Raw genomic sequence first — 7,767 nt, 5'->3', positions numbered from 1 at the left:
GGAACATCAACATATGCCTAACATACCTTAAATAACCTTTACATAACTTAGAAATAAGTTTTGAAAGCTTTGGTGTGGCAAAATCAAGCTTATTCGCTTACAAGGACTAAATTCGACAAACTATGAAAGTATGTCGATTCGTACTGTAACGGACATTCCAGAACTTGATCATAAACTAAACACACCCTAAATATCCTTTACATAGCTTAGAAATAGGCTTTGAGGGGTCCGGTGTGCTAAAATAAACTTTATGCTCATTCAGGGACTAAAAGCGTCAAAAAGTGCATAAGTTTGCATTTTCGCGCATAACTTACGTTCTGAATACATTCGGACATCCAAAAATTTTTGTAAGCATTAAAATATTTTATTTTAGTGTTTGGCATAAGAAAAATCCATTCGTCGCGCAATTTGGATCGTTTTTCACGTTCGTGCGTATTCCGTCGTAATTAAGCGAATAACGCGATCGTACGACCAAACGAACCGACATCCAACATATTTTTGAGCATGTTTCATGTCCGTTATGTTTAGGCATCATTATAGGGCCTTAAGAGTTGGCTTAACGGGCCTTAGACGTGCCAAAAATGGGCTTTATAGCATGCAGGGACTGAAAATGCAATTAATCAAACTTGTTGCTGAACTGTGATTCACAGGCGGGCCGCATAGCCCCTGTCTGTTCCTTACGGGGCCGCGACAGAACCCCCAGTTTCAGCAGAAACTTGTTTCAGCCTGTTCCAGCTGTTTTGAGGCCTTGCAAATGGTTTTGGGGTTACTATGGGCTGGTTTAAAGGTGCCCAAGGTATTACAAAACAAGGGGCACACTTGGACGGTCCAGATTTAATCACGTTTTATGAGGAACGATCTTAACGGTTCCACAAAAACTATAAATACCCCTCCATGTTTCACCCAAAACTCAAACCTTTGATCTGATTGCTCTCTAAGTTAGGGTTCTAATACTCCATACCTGAGAATAATCGGGTCAAACTTCTGTTCTTGGACCCGTTGTAAGTCCTCTTTCGTTCTTTTATGCGTTTTTAGCTTAAAAGTCAAACTGAGTTTGACTTTCTGCATTGACCAGTTTATGGTCAATACAATGTTCGTTTGAACTTCATAACATGAGCGTAATCACGATGGTTATAGTCCCTTGTGACTATACCTACTGATTACCACGTTATTTAGGCGCAGTAACGTGTCGCAGTTTCGGCCAAAATGCGTATTCTTGCGTATTTTGTAACCAAACTACTTTTAGGTATCAAAACCGTTTGTTTTGATACCAAACCTGTTTTCTATCCTCATTAAACATGTTTTAGCATGTTTAACTCGTCACTTTTAAACATGTTTTAGCATGTTTAACTCGTCACTTTTAGATTTGTGCTTAAGTAGGGTCGTAAGGTAAGCGATCTAAACAATCGCTTATACTTTCGAACCCGACCCATTTGTTCGATCATTAGGATCCGACCAAACACATTAGGTGATCATAGTTGTATAGGAAATAACCTTCCGAGGTTATACCTTATGGTCACTTCGTTTAAGTAGTTGTATGATAGGTAGTTTATATGCCTTAGGTAAATGACCAAAATGCCCTTTTTGCGCCAAAATTCATTTTAAGCATATGTAACATAATTTTTGATATCTAAACTGATTAGGCAACAATATTAGACATGTTAAGGCATATTTTACTTGTCATAGGACTAGTTAGGTGGTCCAAACGCGTTTTACGTGAACGACGCGTTAAAGTAGCATAAGCTACCTAAATGGGTCATAATGGGTCGAAAGCACTTAGGTTAAGTTTCATTTTAGTATGTAGGCTTTGTTAAACCATATTACATGAGTTCCCATACTCATTTGGTTTACAAACCCTCATGCTATCCGATCCTCCGATTAGGTCCGTTTATTAACGTAGTTACCTATATTAGGTGTCGTTTGATTCCGTGATCCCTCTAGCTTTGCTTGGTTGTTGTTCATAACATCTAAGCACCCTCAAGTGAGTACATAGTCCCCTCTTTTACTGTTTTCCAAACATTTTGAGGTGAAACACATGTGCCTACTTGTTACTTTCGTGCTTTCCATGTTTTCATATCATATACTTGCTATGTTCATTAGTACACTTATAGTACATGGTTTCATTATGTTTTTGCTATGTATGTCCATTTAGTGCATACTTAGTACATTTGATTTACATTATATTTCACGCTATGTATGTTCATTTAGTGCATACCTAGTGCATTGTTTTACATTACCTTTTCATGCTATGTATGTTCATCATACTTAGTACATTTGTATTGCATCACATGCTATATATGTTCATCATATTTAGTATATTTATTTTCATCACATGCTTACATTTTGGTATGACATTTGGTTTGTTTAAATGGGACCCAAATACATTCATTAACATTGATCACGCCGTTCGTTAGTAGGTAGTGGTACCATAGGAATTGACAACTCCCGTTCCTGACATCCTAGGTATGTTTGGATGGAAGGAATGACCGAATTCGATAAACATAACTCAGATAAACCTTTAAATTCGTTTAGGGGTTTATCACCACAGTCACAAGGCTTGAATGTATGCATTTTCACAATACCGCATAGATGTTTGTATCGGTATAGCATGCATTTATTCCACAAAACATAACTTTGATTTAAACCATGTTTTACTGCAATACCTTGTTTTTGTGCATTTTACCTATGGTTTAGTTGACATATTTCACTTACCATACATGATATTTTGGATACACATTACATGATTTACAGTAGACATAAACATTTGACATTGATATACACATTTCATGATTTACATTAGACATAAACATTTTGATATGGTTTACACAATAACACTTGACAGTTGATTTATACATGGACAATTTACATTGGTGGTTTGTTTGGGTAAGTGATTTGAGTAACGATGCGAGTGTAATATGATACAAGCATGGTGGATACGCCGCTGGTACTTCCTATATATAAGTGCTTGTATGATATTACATGTCGTAGTGTTATTTAAATCATTTCAATATTAGACATATTACATTTTACATAAACAACATATTTTCACAAGATATTGTTTTATAAAACAGTTTGTTCAACTTATTTTACTTGGTTATTTAATTAACCATACACCTTTCTTTTATATAATCTGTTTTCTTATTGAATTTTTATATGATTTATAAAAGAAAACACTTAACAAGATCCATGACTAAATCTTTAGTAAACATTTCTTTAAACTTAAGTCATGGATCCTATTTTCACAAAACCTGTGTATCTCACAGGCATTTTTATGTTGACGTACCTATTTTCACATGTGTTTCAGGACATGATGCATAGGATTGATCAAGATACACTTAGGTGGACTTGGTCCTTAGCGACATTAAAAGATGCAAGACTAGTTAATTATGTTATGCTTCTTTGTTGATAAGAAATTGTAACTCTTTTAATCAATAAAACAAAATTTCAAATTTCCATGTGTTATGAAACAATGATTCTGTTACAACACTCCCCGACGTTTCCGCCACGATTTGTTGTTTTACGTGGTCGGGGTGTGACAATCCCGGTGCCGATAAAATGTACCAGGACCTTCGCTACAAGTACTGGTGGCCGGGCATGAAGAGGGATATTGCCCTCTACGTTGGAAGATGCCTAACCAGTTCGAAAGTTAAGGCCGAGCATCAAAGACCCTCTGGCTTGCTTGAACAACCCGTGATCCCGATGTGTAAATAGGAAAGCATAGCCATGGACTTCATAACCAAACTCCCACGTACAACCGCATGTCACGATAGCATCTGGGTTATCGTCGACCGTTTGACCAAATCAGCTCACTTCCTGCCAATACGAGAAGACTACAAGGTAGAAAGATTAGCCCGAATATACACAAACGAAGTTATATGTCGACACGGTACGCCTCGCGACATCATCTCTGACCGCGATGGTTGGTTTACATCGTGTCTGTGGGAAACGTTTCAAGCTGCACTCGGTACTGAGCTTAATCTGAGTACCGCATTCCATCCACAAACCGATGGTCAGACTGAGAGAACGATCCGTACTTTGGAAGACATGCTTCGCTCATGTGTCATAGACTTCAGAGGTAATTGGGACACATACCTACCTCTCGTCGAATTCTCGTATAACAACAACTATCATTCCAGCATCCAAATGGCACCATTTGAGGCCTTATACGGAAGAAGATGTTTGTCGCCAATGGTAAGGCACGAGATCGGTCACTAGCAATTAACCAGTCCCGAGCTATTGCAAGAAACAACTGACAAAATCCTTCAAATAAGAGACAACTTGCTGAAAGCTCGGAGTCGTCAGAAAAGTTACGCCGATAGACGACGCAAGCCCCTTCAACTTGACGTTGGCGACCATGTACTCCTAAAGGTATCACCTTGGAAGGGTGTGGTCCGATTCGGCAAGAAAGGGAAACTCGCGCCTCGATACGTTGGACCCTTTAAGATTCTGGAAAGGATCGGAAAAGTGGCCTACAGACTCGAACTACCGGAGGAACTCAACAACGTTCACCCGACTTTCCATGTGTCTAACCTCAGAAAATGCCTGGCTGAGCATGATCTGTTTGTGCCTCTGGAAGATCTTCAAGTAAACGAAACACTACACTTCGTGGAGAAGCCTGTCGAAATCATGGACCGCCAAACCAAGCAGCTCAGACGCTCGCGCATTCCTATTGTGAAGGTTCGATGGGAAGGCAAACGAGGCGCAGAGTTCACTTGGGAACTCGAAAGCGACATGAACGCGAAGTACCCGCAATTGTTTGTTACGGCTGAATCCTAACTTCGGGACAAATTCCCTAAACTAGGGGAGGCTGTAACACCCGTGTTTCGAAAGTCAAAGTCAAAGTCAAAGTCAAGATTGAAGTCAAAGGAAGAAAAGATTGCTAATTGCGATCTGTCACTCCTTTCTCAATTCCTGTTTTGACTTCTTTGACTTGTAGTTAGTCTTTTTATGCTTTTACGTTAGCTGTATTATGTGGAGTATTTAATAATAATCGAGGTTTGTTCGTTATTTATCGATGTTTATCGCATACTTTATCGCTTATCGCAATCGCGCTCGCAACTCGAATTATGTGTTCTGGATATTGTTTTATGTGTGTGTGCCTTTTATGTGTTACTCGTGCGTGTTTTATTTATGTTTATGTTATGGTGATCAATCGAAATGCAATCGAAACGCTATCGCAATCGAATCGCAAACGCTAAACACAAGTGAAATAGGATGATTGTATGTTAGATATAGTAGTTGGGATTAAAAGTAACTTGTATAGGAAACTCTATCGCATCACAACGCTCACAATCGCAATTGAAACTGCAAAACTCGTCGCACCCAAAAACTCGAATCAAGTGGCTAATCAACCGAGCGACCAGCCGATCGACCAGCCACTCGATTGGGCTGCCCACTCGATCGACCAGCCCCATCCCATTCTTTCCTTTTTGGGAAACCCTATAAATACCCCTGTCAACATCACACTTACCACTTTTGCACTCTCTTGTCCGACCAAGCGCTCCAACCTCAACTTTTCTCTGATTTCTCGCTATTCCGGTAAGATCTCGTCCTAAATCTTATACTTTCTTAATCTACATGCACTCCTACACCTTTCTATCTTTAAAATCTTAACTTTTAATCGTAAAATCACTAGATTTGAGGTGTTCTAGGATGATGTCATCAAGGTGTTCTTATGAACTTCATGTTTTGGCCTCAATCCACCAAGAACAACTTAGATCTAACTGATTTCCACACAAATAAACAAAGATCTTACATAGATCTATACATATTCATAGTGAGAAGGGATTGAAAGATGGTTTCTAACTTTCTTTCAACTCTTTTACACTCAATGCCCTCAAAACCGATAGAATCGGACCTTGTTCTAGTCTTCTACTCTTTCTTAGTGTTGTGTTAGTTCAAGATCTGGATTCTATCCACAAGACCACCGATTTCGGGTTAACCAAGAACAACCGTCTTGAACCGGTGAACTGACTAAACTAGGGTGATTCCTGTTCAAACAGGTCATTTGGGTCAAGAAAGGGGTTCTGTTGATTAGCACGATGTCACACCGTCTCGATAAAACTACAAAACTATCAAAACAACCAAGGAAGAAGACGATCAGGCCGACCAGGTCGGAGTGACGTCCGATCGGACTACTGTCCGAACGGAGCGCCACCCGATCGGGTTGCCACCCGATCGGCTTGCACCTTGGGGGTCCCACACTTAACTTTATTTCAGACTTTAAGGTTTGGACATCGAACGAGGTGCTGTTCGATCGATCTACCATCCGATCGGATTGCCACCTTGACCATGAGATGTTTTGACACTTAAACAATTTTCAACATGTTCAAATACAATGGTTTGCCACCCGATCGAACTACAATCCGATCGAGTAACAAACTGCTGTGAACTTATTCTCACTAAGTGTTCAACCTACCGGATTGTCGCCCAATCGAATGGTCTTTCGATCGATCGACTTGAAGAGTAGGAACACTTCTGTGTCTTTAAAGTGCTACAACGAAAACTTCAAAAGTCAAGCCATCACACACAAACACATCCTTCTCAAAGGAAGAAACAATCCACTCGAAAGGTCACCCGATCGGATGACCATCCAAGCGGATTGTCACCCGATCGATCAAGCTACCCGATCGGATAGCCATCCAATCGGAGTACTATCCGATCCTTAGCACCTCTCACCCATTTACGTATCGCTTATCGTCATACTATCGTTCTGATCAGGTTAATTTCTCTCTAAGTGCTCCCTTCAATCGATCATCGCATTGAGTATACTCGAACCCTTTTTGTTTTCGCACTTTTGGGTGTTACATACGTTACCTATATTCAAATTACATCAATCACACAACGCAACACTATTTAACGCTAACTGTTACCGCATGTTATACGTGACTTAATGAATGCTTGTTTGTTATGTTTACACATGGAATGATGTCTACCTGCCTTAGCAACGATAGTACTATAGTTTGGACTCAACACCTGTTCACTCAGGGGTTGTTAAGGAAAATTAAATACATGGGTCACAGTGGTAATCATGCATTACGAACTGCCTTGCTCAGTCAACCCGCAGTCATTGGTATCGATAGGTTCATGTCGATAACTAACATGCCTCATTTTACACTATGTACGTGCTGGTTATGCGTAAATGATTTCGAACTCTATATACTATATCAAACTTGTATGCTCACCTTTACACTATGTGTATTAACTTTTACTTTAACGTATGTGGCAGGTGCTTAAGATGTTTATTTGCTTGGGTTGCTGTGAAATCGAGACTAGGAAAGGTCTAGAAACCAATAAACAATTGTCTGTATTTGAAAATCTGAGTTGCCGGAACAGAACAATTTGACTAGATTTTGTCTGTAATAATTATAATATCTTTTATGACTATGGGACATGTTGCTTAAATAATTGGTAAATGTAGTTGTTATGGAAACTTCTGGACAATCTGTTTCGCTCAGTGCCACGCCCTGGTGTTTCCGCCACCGGTCGGGGTGTGACATATAGTGTGGGAGGAGAAAAGGCGGTGTGGAGTGGACTGGTCGAACGACCGTTCGATTGGATGGCCATCCGATCGGATGGTCATCCGATCGGATGTCCATTCGACCGAATGGTCGTTCGATCGGTTGGCCTTTGCGAGTTGGTTCTCCGACTTTTGTTTCGTGCGTTGAGCGTTGCGTTGCGTTGCGTTTAAGCGAGTTGCGTGTAAGCGATGCGATAGTATTAAACAATAGTCACACAAATAACATAACTAACACATAGCATAAAGGT

This window comes from Helianthus annuus, chromosome 8 (genome assembly GCF_002127325.2).
Source record: "Helianthus annuus cultivar XRQ/B chromosome 8, HanXRQr2.0-SUNRISE, whole genome shotgun sequence".
Classification (NCBI taxonomy): domain Eukaryota; kingdom Viridiplantae; phylum Streptophyta; class Magnoliopsida; order Asterales; family Asteraceae; genus Helianthus; species Helianthus annuus.
The sequence above is the reverse complement of the archived record's forward strand: the minus strand, read 5'-3'. Positions refer to the sequence as shown.